Source organism: Pipistrellus hanaki (genome assembly GCF_964339955.1).
Source record: "Pipistrellus hanaki genome assembly, chromosome: 17".
NCBI lineage: Eukaryota > Metazoa > Chordata > Mammalia > Chiroptera > Vespertilionidae > Pipistrellus > Pipistrellus hanaki.
The window spans coordinates 34,930,976-34,944,999 of NC_140519.1; the positions used below are offsets into that span (position 1 = coordinate 34,930,976).

A 14,024-nucleotide genomic window follows, 5' to 3' on the forward strand; every position below is an offset into this window, starting at 1 on the left:
ATAGTCATTAGCTTCAATTCCATGGTAATAAAGAAGCTCTTTGTTTTGCTTTTCCTAGTACCTAAATACCTTGAAAGAGATACTTTGCTCTCAAGGCTAATATACCCTACTCATATTTTTTATTGCTTTCCTAGAGAAATTCTTGCCTGACTTCCCCTAGTTAGGGGTTAGGTTCACTTCTCATATACTCCAGTATTCCCTGACTTTCCTAACCCTAAAAGCGTTTATCCCACTGCATTATTATCTACTTATTTGTGTCTATCACTAGATTCTAAAGTCTATTCAACACTTATTCATGATCTATATCCAGAGACTCAATAAATATCTGGAATGTCAGAAGTTCTATCAGGTTACTGCTCACCAATTTGGGCCTTTATGATCCAGTAAAATTTCAGGGGACAAGGTGGAGGGATCAATATAAGGTTGCCAACTGTTTTATCTTGCTAAGTGAGAACATTAAAAGTAACAACTACAGCCCAGCTGGTATGGCTCAGTGAATGGGTGTTGAACTATGAACTAGGAGATCATGATTCTATTCCTAGTCAGGGCACATGCCTGTGTTTCAGGCTCAATCCCCAATAGGGGGGTGCAAGAGGCAACCAATCAATTATTCTCTCTCATTATTAATACTTCTATATCTCTCCCCTTCTCCCTTCCGCTCTGAAATCAATAAAAATACATTTTAAAATAACAACTACAGCACAATCTCCCTACAGGAGCACTCCCAAGCCTTTCTCCTCCCCTACTTCTTCCCCCACAGGCATACATCACCTAAATTCTAAGGGACCCTAGACTTGCAACCAGGGCAGCAATGGGCAGTAGCAGTGCATCATAGGCAAACCCCCTGAACCTGTCCCCAAGGCCCCCTCTTCTCTGACTCTCACTTATTTCTCTGTCTATTCTAATCCCTTCCTTGTTTTACTGTCCCCAACTTTAATAAATGTGCTCTAAAATTCACCATTGTGAAATTTTTCCTTCTCGAAGTCAAGAACCCTCATAGTACAATAGAAGCTGACCCTAGTCAGACCCACTAAAAGCCAGGTTTCCCTTCTGGTAACAATAGGAAGAGCAGATGTTTACTAAATAGAGGTTTGCCCAGCTCCAAAGATAGGTCAAAAGAAGTTATCTCTGATAATCTCTTATGAGCTAGGTATTTCATTCCAAGTCTTCTAGGTAGTTTAGGGAGGAGCAGGGGAGGGTGGAGGGGGGAGTTAAAACTACAATTTAACTTCACATCATTTCATCTTAAAACCACTACTTCAACACCAAAGGAGTTAAAGGATTTACAGGAATAGTCCCTGGAAGCCGTTTAAATTTAACTCTTTACCAGAGAACAGTGGCAGCCTCTACCTGAATTGGTACCACATGGCAGACACATTTGAGAACTGCTGTTACTTCTTAAATCCCTTCCGACTCTCAAGTCCAGGCAATTGAAAATAACAATTCATCTATTTTCAAGGTGGCAACGTGTAGATTTTTTTTTTTTAAAGACACACTCTCAAATAGTTAAAACTTATTTTCTATCTGTATATCTATGTCTTTAGAGAGAGAAAACTCATTGAGTATCTTGGCACATGATTCTCAGCTGGCATCCATTATCCTCTTCAACAGTTTTTACTTCCTCCCAAACTTCTGGAGTGAATATACTAGAAAGTAAGAACTACTGTAATTTTATTTAGTTTTTTAAAAAGAACATGTTTGGGGCGGGGTTGCTCCTGTATGATCTCAGAAGAAAAATAAAATTATAGTTGAAATATCTCATGACGCCAAACATTTCTGGCAAATTCGCTTTGGTTATAACTCATCTCATAAATTCAGCAAAATTCACTTTGGTTAAAGTTTACACTAATGCAGGGTAAATGTACCATTCATGTATCATTTCACAAATCACAAAAGTTCTTGATCTCACTGACAAAATAGTGGAACTGTAAAGTACAGTGGAATGGGAGTTGATACAGTACCTATCTCTGCAGATAGGTATGGTGTCAACAAATGGCAAATACAATAAAGAAAGCACAGAAGCGGTGTTTCTGTTTTAAACTTTACTTATTTTGAGAGTAAATGATTACAGCAGCCTTTGGGAAAGCAGAGCCATTAAAATTAGAAGATGGAAAAATGAAATAAATGATGATGTAATCTTTCCCTTGATGACACAGGAGACTCCCTTTAAGATCCTGCCTGCATGCTGTGTCTGTTGTAATGCTTCAGGCTAAGGGAAATTTCTGAATCTGACTTGTCCCTTCACATATCTATGCTTCCTCCTTATTTTTATTTTACTTTGTATTGTAACTTCCTTGCTACCCTTAGAGAAAAAAACAGAGGTTTTAATATTCTAGTTTCATTTATTTTTTTCTTACAATACTAATACTGAATGCAAAAGCATATTGTTTTCTGTTATAAAACATTTTACAGGTAAATTTTACAGCTAAAGTCCAGCCTATCAAGAAAATTGTGGATGAGCCTTAGTCGTTTTGCTCAGTGAATATAGTGTTGACCTGTGGACTGAAAGGTCCCCGATTTGATTCTGGTCAAGGGCAAGTACCTCAGATGCAGGCTCTTCCCTGTTCTGGGCCCTGGTCCAGGCGCATGCAGGAGGTAACCAATTAATGTGTTTCTCTAACATCGATATTTCTCTCTGTCCCTTTCTCTTCCACTCTCTCTAAAAATCAATGGAAAAATATCCTCAAGTGAGGATTAAAAAAGATTGTAAATCAAACAATATCCACATGCAGGGAGAAAAATTAGAAATCTCATGAATTATAAGAATCTAGTACATTTAACTCTGGTTTGAGATATAGAACAGGCATAATCAATTTTGTGAAAAGTAATATATTTTAATGCATCAGTTGCCCCAATTATAATACTACCTACTATATTAATGTAAGGAATAATTATTTTAATAGCCAGAATAGTATTTATGATTATTATCATTAATCTCATCTGATTCAATTTGAGTATATGGCATAAGAGGTTAGATTTGCACTATATGTATTTTTAATGTAAACTAGAAGATTTTCATGTAGTTCATAAATATCTAATAACATCTTTAACCATTAATTTAATTTTATTTTTTAAATATATTTTATTGATATTTTACAGAGAGGAAGGGAGAGAGATAGACAGCTAGAAATGTCGATGAGAGAGAAACATCGACCAGCTGCCTCTTGCACACCCCCTACCAGGGATGTGCCCGAAACCAATGTTCATGCCCTTGACCGGAATCGAACCTGGGACTTTTCAGTCCGCAGATCGACGCTCTACCACTGAGCCAAACCAGTTTCGGCTTTAACCATTAATTTTAAACAAAAGTTTCCTGATCTAAATATGCTGAGAAATGAAAAACAAAATAAAATTATTTTGATATCATTTTTTGAGAAGTGTTAGTGATAACAGCTAAATATTTTTGAACTATCAGGGGCTAAATTTAGTTTATCATTTATGAAAATAGTTATAACTGGCAGCCTGATATCAATGCACAGATACTTTAGTGTCAACACAGACAGCATTATCAACCTGAGCTGCATGCTAAGCACAATTAACTGAAAAACAAAAGTTCAACCAGAGTACACTGGTCTCATTTTTAAAGTTCTCTAAAGTTTCAGATCACAGTCACATAAGAGTGTTTACATGAAGCTAACTTAAATAGGCAGCTTTTTTTAATTAGAAAAGGTAAAGAATTTTTTAATTTGAGAAAGAAAAAGTATTACTCAATAAAATTTAATTAAAACTTTTTTGTCAAGACTCGGGTTACTGAGCTTCTGAAATATATCTTTGAATTACCAGCAGACCAATCTAGGAAGATACAGTTGTTGTTGTTGTTGTTTTATTTTTTTTTTTTTTGGAGGGGGGGGCGGGAAGCCACTCAGGAATAGACACCCAATGAAATTATAAGCACCCAAATAATAATCTGAGTAAATATATGACAAATATAAGGATATGCTATTTCTCACAGTTACTGCCAAAAAAAATTTTTTTTATTGAATTAGTTGATTTTTTTCAATTGCAGTTAATATTCTGAAGCATTGATATTCCTTGGAATCCTAAAACTTTGCCTTGATTTCTGGATTTACCAGTTACTAATTATATGACCTTGTATAAGTTCTTGACTGTATCATTTGATAGAAGATAATATTACCTATCTTAGATAGTTATTAAGAAGACTAAATTTGAAAATGGCTGTCAAAGCATAGCACAGTACCTGACACATGAATAAAATAAATTTTAAGTGGTTAAAAATTACTGTAATGTAATCATCATTTCTGTTTTATTTCCCATTCATCATTCAGCGTTAGTACAGGATGATCTAGCAAACTATGTACTATCTCTTTGGTGATAGTTAAACAGAAGCCTGATATAGATCTAACAAAAAATATTTTTGAAAGAAGCAAAAATAATTTCTACTTGTTACATTTTTATACACTCTATTCTAATACATCTAACCTTAAATCTGTAAAATCTGCAAGCAGTTGTCTTGAATTTCCAGCCAGATATCCAGGAAGCTCAAATGGTTTCTTAAGTTTATTGAGTAAACAGCTACCTATTCTAAACTAACTTGTCTTGAAGAAGTTGAATACAATGAGATTATAATGACACCTGTCTCACATCTCTTCCCACACATAACCTAAGACTGAACATCTTTAACCCATAGAAACACTGCTGATAAACCCTGCTAACACGATTTTTCCCATCTCACTTCTCTTTGGAATTTCCCCTTAATCTTAATCCTTGAGATTCTACTGCATACATGTGAAGAAAAAAATTATTCTAGAATGAAAATAGGGACATATATTCTTCTTTACACTTTTCACCATTTCATTTGGGATACCTGTCAATCACTACATTTTAACTAATTATCCACTTGGAGGAACGGGTCTAATTACATATTACGCTTTTATTATTATAGACTAACCTAGTAAAATCTTTGTATGACAATTTGGATTTTTGTTTGTGTTTTTTAAAATACAGTATATATTTTATGTAAATGTAAAGATGCCAAAAAAAAGCATACATTTAGTAAATATGGGCATTAATATAATGTGAAAATAAAAGAAATATCATTTGTTTTTTGTTTTTTATGTATATATTTTATTGAGTTTTTACAGAAAGTAAGGGAGAGAGATAAAGATATGAATAAGAGAGAAACATAAATCAGCTGCCTCTTGCACACCCCTTACTGGGGATGTGCCTACAACCAAGGTATATGCCCTTGACTGGAATCGAACCTGGGACTCTTCAGTCTGCAGACCGATGCTCTCTCCACTGAACCACACCGGTCAGGGCATAAAATACGGTTTTCCCTTTTTAATTAATTTTAATTAGGTTTTTATTTTTATCAAATGTATGTACATGGTTTTAATTAAGGCTAATTTTAGTCAAAGAGTTATAAAAGTGAGATTCTTCCTCTCCCAAACCAAATACTGAATTCTTCTAAATATGCTTCTCCTCATATTTCTAAATAATATACTTTGCTTCTGTCTCAGTATAACATTGTTATCTCTCCCACTGCTTCCTTTCCCCTTTTCCATCCTTTCCATATAAGGTCTACTTTATTCTACTATTACTAGAAAGGAGACCTGGCCGAGTGTGGGTTCTCGATTTCATGCAGGAAAAATTTCACAACACAAGTCCAGGTGATTTTTAGAGGACATTTATTAAAGCTGGGGACAGTGAAACAAGGAAAGCCTTAGATGGGATAACAGGAGAAGGGCTAGGTGGAGAAATGAGCCTACTCTGAACTGCTTTGGCTCACTAAGAAGTCAGAGGAAAAGGGCCTTGGGTACAGATACAGGTCCAGTTAGATGAACTGCCATTGCCCATTGCTACCTTGTTTGCAAGCCTCATGGAGTCTCTTAGAGTTTAGGAAATGCATAACTGTCGGAAGGAAAGGGGGTGGGGGGAGGTGCAGGCATGCTCCCAGGATGGAGACATGCTGGGACCTTGGCTTTGAGGGGTTTTAAAGGCTGGGAGGAGCTTAGGGAAGGATAGAATATTCATCAGTGTTATGCTGATGTGCCAAAATGAGATTTATTCTCTTAACTTCATCTGCCCTTGGGAGTGGTTGGCAAATGGCACTAGTTGGCTTTCTGCTAGTTCTCTGAATAGAGCGATTTAAGTTGTTTACCCTCTGATTGAGGAGATATGCAAACCATTTACTCTTAAGTATCCTTGGTTAAGGCAAGATAGGATTTTTTAGATGACTTCAAACTGCTTGTTCTACTATCTGTCCCGGTTTTCCTATTCCACTTACTGGCTTACTAGCCTGTCTCAATAGCACCCAAATACATTTTGTCAATGTAAGTCATTTAAGACAAATAGGATAGTTTGCACACATGGAATACTAAAACTACTCCTTCTTTCTCCCCCACCCCCAGAAAAAAAAAAATACCTAAAGTGTTCGTTTGATAGTTTTTATTAGTTTTCCTATTTGCGTAAATTTCCTCTATTTTTTCTTGTTTAATTTATTTTATTTTTTCCATCACCACCTTCCAGCCTGCAAGAATACCAAGGTTTCAGCTTCTAGGATAGGAATTACTTTTCTTAGGAATATGGAAAGTAGACAAAAATCTGATATTCTCTCCACTTTCAATTACTCTCCTTGTTGTCAGCACTGAGCTTCACCACCAGCTTCCCTGGTACCTTGTACCTCCATGTCTTAAACCTTCCCAGGTTTCTGTAGGGCAAATTAGACTAAAACTAAAAAGAGAGAGAAGAAGAAAGACGCAAAAAGCATGTTTCTCATGGAGAGCCTATGTAGTCACCCAGTTATAGCTTTCTTTACTGAACACTATTCTCCATCTGCTTTCCATCTCCACAAAAAATTCTGTTGAAATATTTCATCATCATTTTTTTTTCATCATAGTTTTGTTCTTTTTCATTTCTTTACTTACTTTATTGGAGCTTCAGGCGAATGAGGAAATAGAGGCATGTTCAACCAGAAGGTTTTTCCTCACTTCATTTAGTGTGAATTCAGATTCCCTTCTGAAAGATGCTTCTGCTCATTGCTCTTGCCAAATCCTGAGTTTATCCCCAGGGTATAATACTTGAGGGATTTCAACATGAAAAAAAATTACCATCAAGAATTTTCCTGAATTTACATAGAGAAACTTCAATTATAATGTCATGTAGTTTTCCTTACCAAAAAGCATGGTATTAGCCAACAAGAAAAAGCACACCATAATAGTGGTAGCCACAGTTGGCAGAGTTGTGAATTTTTAGGCAATGAACACACTGGCTCAATGAGTGGAACAATGATTCAGTTAATTTGATCAAGCTGAGTGATGGAACTCTAGGGACATCACTAGAGGTGGAGAATGTCATGTGTTTGCCACTGGCCCTATGAAATGTAGCTCTGCTCTTCCTACTGCTGCCCTAAAAAACACAGTATAGAAATTTAATTTACCATATTCACTTTTCACCACTGGGAATCATCTGAACTTTTACATAATGGCTAAGTCTTTTAAATTATTTTATCAAAGTCTGAGGAAAGTCTAGTTGTAGACTATAGGCTAATATAAATTTTCACGTTAGGAAAATAGCTTAGTCCAGTTTACCAAATAAGCCTGCCCCTTTGTTCTTCATTTCACCCGGCTCTTGCCACTATATGATAGATGCAGGCAGCCATTTTTACAGTCCTTTATTTAATTTATTTTTTTAACTAAGTCCTTTAAAAAACATTGTGCAATTGTAGCCTTAGGCTTAAATCATTCTTCTAGAAACATCCTTACAACTTATGCTGACTTTTTTAGTCTTCCAAATTTTCATGCACATGCATTTCCATGTGCTGTTTCTCTTTTCTACATGTTGCATACTCTTTCTGTCATATAATTATACAGTTTGTGGATTTTTGTATCTGATTTCTCTCACTTAGTATAATGTTTTTGAGATTTACCTCGACGTTTCATGTATTAGTAATTAATTTTATTGCTGAATGGTATTAAATGATTACAAGTTTGTACCACAACTTGTTTATCTTTATAGCCATTGAGAGTTTACTTACAGTTTATGGCATTCTGGATAAAGCTCTTTATGGTAATTGTTTGAAAAGACTGTAGTTTTTTCAATTTGTTGGAAACAATCAAAACTTCATTTTACCGTTGCATTTCCTTGGCACTTAGGTCAAAAATCAAATATTTATACTCTATTTTATTCCATTCATTAATGTGTTTATACTTAGTCCAATGACACATTGATTACTATAGCTTTATAGCTTTATTACCTTGAAATCAGTAGTGTGAGCCCTCCAATTTTATTATTTTTCAAAATGATTTTGGCTATTCTGGATTCTTTGTGTTTCCATAAAATATATTTTTTTAATCATCTTGTTAATTTCTACAGAAAATTTTGCTTGGATTTGATTGGGATTTTATTGAATCTAGAGAAAAACTTGGTAAGAATTGACAATTTAAAAATATTAAGCTTCCAATCCATGAATTTGATATACCTCCATTTATTTAGGCATTCTTCATTTTCTTTAATTAATTTTTTTAATAATTTTCAGCATATAAATGTTATAAATTCCAAAAAGATATATCCCTAAGTATTTTATGTTTCTTATGCTGTTATAAAATTTTTTAAATTTCAAATTGCAGTTGTTTGCTAGTATTTAGAAATATAATTGATTTTTACATAATTAATATTCTATTCTACAAGTTTACTACATTCACTTATTAGTAGTGGCTTTTTTTGGTAGCCTCTGTAATATTTTCTATATTTATATTGAAAATGGAGAAAGTTTTATTTCTCCATTTTATTATCTTAATTAATTATATTTGTTTTTCTTGCTTTATTTCACTAAATAGAATCTCCAGAACAATGTTGGACAGAAGCGGTGAGCGGGACATCTTTGCCTTGTTACTGATCTTGGACATTTAGTCTTTCACCAGCCAAAATGTAAGTAACTTTGGATCTTTGTTGTGTTTTTGCTTTTGTTTTTGTTTTTTTGTTTTTATTCCTTTTATTAGGTTAAAGGAGTCCCCTTCTATTCTGTTTGCGGAGAGGTTTCATCAAGAATGAATGTGGAATTTTGTCAAATTATTTTTCTGTAGTTATTCAAAATACTACATTTGTGTGTTTTCTCAGCCTGTTATATTGTTAAATTCTCATATTCCTTATAGAATATATTTTAAATCTTCGAGAGGAACAATGATACAGATTTTGACCAAAGGGGTATCTTTTTCATTGGACTGTTTTTTAAGATATTTTATTTTTATTTATTTATCTTTTAAATATATTTTTAATTTATTTAAGAGAGAGGAAGGGAGAGAATGAGATAGAAACATTAATGATGAGAGAGAATCATTCATCACCTGCCTCATGCCTGCTCCCTATTGTGGATTGAACCGCAACCAGGGCATGCGCCTTGACTGGGAATTGAACCTTGATCTCCTGTTCATAGGTCAATGCTCAACCACTGAGCCACACCATCTGGGCATTTTTGAGAACTGATGATCTATAAAACATATGGGAAATGCTAATATGGAGAATAAATGTGTAAATTGGACATAATCCCTTTTTAAACTCAGGATTACTAATGTGAGTAACCAAGATAATGTAGATAAAGCACTTAGCTTAATACTTAGCACATAATAAATATTCAAGAGATATTCAAATATTAAAAGCTAATTCATATATTAATTTGAACATAAATTTTGCTTACTCTTTCAATATCATTGTTAGTATATTATTAACATGAAAATTAAAAAATAATTATTTAATATGTGACTAAGTTACTTTTGGGTGTTTTTATTTTTAACCCTATGAAGGAAATGGGCATATATTCTGTCAGAATTATAAAGAACAGTTGTTTTCACAGCTCAGATTTACCAGATTTCAAAATTACTCTAAAATTACTCTTCAGAGAGAGGCCTGGCTAAAAGGTTCCTCAACACCAACATGCTTATTATTTTAACTTTTTCACAGGTTGGAAATAACTTTTGAGAAATTCCTTCCACATAGATAAGAGGAAAGCATGCCTGCTTTACCAGCTAGCTTGTTCCTGAGGAATAAAGAGACAGTTGATCTTTTCTTGTTCTCACATGACCCCTCACACATGTAGGAAGGCTTCAACTATGTGGGAAATCTTGGACATCATTATATGAGCTTTCAACATCACTTTGTACCAGAGGAAATGAATACACATCTAGGCAGCCCTAGAAAGCAAGAATATAATTGTTGAACATATACACACATACACCACACACACACACACACACACATAAATGCAGTTTTACTTTTATTTTCTTTTATGCTAGAGGCCTGATGCAGGAAAATGTGTGCAAGAGTAGGCCTTCTTTCCCCTTCTGCCAGCACCAGCTTCCTTCCCATACCTGGGACCCAGTCTTCCCTCCTTTGGCCACCAGCAGGCACTCGACCTGGGCTGACTTTCCCTGGGCCTCCTGTAGGAAGGGACCTGGGCTGGCTTCCCTGGATGTCCAGAAGATATCCAGACTACTTAGCATATTACCCTTGTATTATCATAGCTTTTTATTTGGAGAGTCACAAATTTACTGTCTGTGCTAGTGTTATACAATCACAGATACTTTACTGATCAATCACAGGCTGAGTTTTCATTACGAATTCTCAGGAAAGGAGAAGAACCAGATAATTTCCAGTGACACACCAAATATCTCTTTACTGTTACAAGTTTTGCTTTAAAACCAAGTAATTATACGGTTCTGATGATTTGTGGTACTCGGGACAATAGTTCTCTGACAATTCTTAACAGCAGTTTATAATAACACTTACATATGGGTTTGATATTACATGTTGTTAAAAGATTCAGCAGGCCTAGACTGGAGTTTATTTTTTAAGTGTATGGGAATGATCTGCAATATTCCAAACGGAAGGGTGTGTGTGCTACCTCAAAGCAAGAATAATTGGGTAGTAGGAAGTACCCATATTGTCTATGTTATTTGAGGGGTGGGATATAGAATAGGGGGCAGAAAAGATTCATTAGGCCCTCATTTGCTAGTTCTGGGAATGCATAAAGAAATGGTATCTGGACCAATTCACGTGCTATGTTCTTGGTATAATTCTGCCTCAAAGGAGTCATGAAGGCCAGGAGACTAGCTTTAAAAATCAAGAAAGCTAGGTTTAAGTTCCACCAATACCACTTACCTTAAATGAATATATTAATTTTCTGATGTTTTTTCACCTGTAAAATTCTCATCTCATCTTAATCTTAACTCATAGTTTTATGATAAAACTATAAAAAATGACATGCAAAATACTTTATAAACTACAAATCACTTTAATAATGCTTTATTTTACTCAAATGCAAAAACTTAGAAATTATCATTATGGTAGTTTTTCATAACATTCAAGGAAAATAAAAGTGCCAAATTGGCTTTTGTTTTGTTTTGTTTTGTTTTTGTCATGGTCTAAATGACTATAAATCCATATCTTGAAATATGTATTAGTGTTTTCTGAGTTATGTAGTTGATTTTGTGAATCTATAGCTTCTAACATTGTTATTTCCCCCGCCTAATAAGCACATATAACCTAGACTATTGGCACATGGCCATTCTCCAAATGTCTTGAAAATAATTGTTAGTGGCTTGTGATGACTTCAGCTAATTCCTTAAGAAACCTAAGAGGAAAGAGCTGAAATTTGCAAATTGAGAACTTCTCAGTTCAGAAAAGTATCTATGTTCTCATCTATTTTAGAGCATTCTTTCATCCATTTGTAGCCCCTACACAAATCATATAACAAATGAGTTTTTCTAAGACAGAGATTAAAAATAAATAACACTTCAATCTAATCATTAGGACAGTTGAGATATTCTTTTTATTTTATTTCTCATAAACATCTTTCCATTTCTTTTATTCTCCCGCATAATTATACCTTATTTCTTTTGGCTTCTTATTCGAACTCTGCAAGAATATCCTAAGATACATTCAGTAGTGTTAAATACATTATTTCCCATGGATATTTTAGAGAAAGAGCTTTTTGAGTTCCTTTAAGTGTTAGCTTCCAAGTGCCTTTATACTCTATGCTTGATTTCATTTATAAATAGAAAATTTATAATTTTGTGTTCATCTGACTTCTAAGTAAATGTTTTTAAAGTGTTGCTATGTTTTTCAAAGTACTGCTATCAGAGCATTTCTGCTGACCTCATGAAGCAATGACCCTTTTCATTGAATTAAGAACTCTTTGAGTAGGATTCTTATAAATTTACAAAATATTATCTTAAGAAGATCCTTTACCAATCTCTTAAAACACTGCTTTTTAAGTATGTTATTATATACGGGGCATACAAAATGCTATATTTTTATTGTATAGCCATGCAGAATTTAAAATTTAATTAGTGAAATTGAATAAAATGAGAGTGCCTGGCTTCTATTAACGTTTTGGATAACTCATCTAATCAGTGAGATATTCTTAGGCAAATGTTTTTTTTTGGATTATGCCTTATTAAAATGGTTAATGGTTAACAATAAGATGTATGCCAAAGATTTTATTAACATTAATAACTCTGTCATAAGTAATTTCATTTACTTTTACTAAAAGTGGAGACTTTTATTTCACTGTATGCAAGCTTTTAATTTTTATTTATTACTTTATAAACATCACAATCATTATTGATTTCTGTATTCTTACAATTTTTTTCCATTCTTTCATTTTCCACATAGAAATTTTAATATAAAGTATTCTAAACTTTTAACTTTCTCTTAATGAAGACATTGGCATAAATATTGAATAATTTAATCCGAATATCATGAAATGATAACATAAGAAATGTTGCAGGTATTGCCTAAGCTTAGAAATTTTAAGTAAAAATCAATGTAGCCAATAAATTGCAGAATCAGTACTCAAATCCAGGTCTTCAGACTTCTAGACCTATTCTTGAATTTCTTCCCTTTTTGATCCCTCAAAAAGGAATCCTTCTCTAATTACATATGTGATACCTGTTTATTTATAAACCTTAAAAATTATAAAGGCAAAAAGAAGAAAATAAAAAACGGTAAATTAAAACATCATGGTATATATTTATCTTGATTCGCGCTGCCCAATATGATAACCACTGGCTACATGTGGTATTAAAATTAAATTAAATTTAAAATGTAGTTCCTCAGTTACACCAGCCAAACTTCAAGTGCTCAACAGCCACAAGTGGCTACTATATTGGACACCACAGATACAGGATATTTTCTTCATCATGGAAAATTCACTAGTGCTCTAAATGTATGTATTTTTCATGCATGAAGAAGGGCATACCCAGAGAGAGAGTTGTATAAATTTATATTTTAAAAATAAAATGGGGTCATACTATTATATATATAATATTTTTTACTATCACTTTTCATTAAACATATAAAAACATTCCCAATGTTAATATATATAATCTGCATAATCATTTTAATGCATGAATTATTCATTGTAGCTATATGCCATAATGTATTTAATCAAACTCTTCTTTTTGTAGTTTTACTTTTTTAAAATATATTTTTTTATTGATTTAAGAGAGAGAGAGGAAGGGAAAGAAAGAGAGAAAAACATCGATGTGAGAGAAAATCATTGTACCTTCCACATGTACCCTGGCCAGGAATTGAACTGGAACCCTTGCAGTGCATAGGACCACACTCAGCCAACTGAGCCACCAGTCAGTGCTCTTTTTTTTTGTACTTTTAGATGATTACCATTACTTTAATGTGATATTTTTCAGTGCTCCAATGAACATTCCTGTGTATGCAACTTTATATTTCTATCTAATTAGTAGAAGTCCAATGAATGAAAATTAATGCACTGGATGGGGCCGTCTCTCAGCCAGGCCTGCTCCCCTCAGAGTCCGGGAGCCCTCAGGGATGGGAGGCGACCTGGCGATCAGGGGAAGGTGATGCCCCTATAACACCTCTGCTGTTGCCACTGCAGGCAGAGCAAGCCTCAGATGGCCCTGGTTATCTGAGCTTTGGGCCAGCTCTGGATGTCTGGGCAGCTGACATCTGAGGCTTGCCTTGCCTCAGGCTGGCCTTGGGTGGCTGGGGGGCTGAGGGACTGGGGGACTCTGGAGATGGATGTGGGGCAC

General features: G+C 34.2%; 1 long non-coding RNA gene across 2 annotated transcripts in view; it reads left to right on the forward strand.

Moving 5' to 3' along the window:
• Positions 1-8,796: 8,796 nt before the first annotated feature.
• Positions 8,797-14,024, forward strand: part of LOC311611922 — a 111,382-nt gene continuing 106,154 nt past the window's right edge. For both annotated transcript variants that reach the window (XR_014793180.1, XR_014793181.1), the window contains exon 1: positions 8,797-8,889. This is a non-coding gene — a long non-coding RNA (uncharacterized lncRNA). The remainder of the gene's footprint in view (positions 8,890-14,024) is intronic.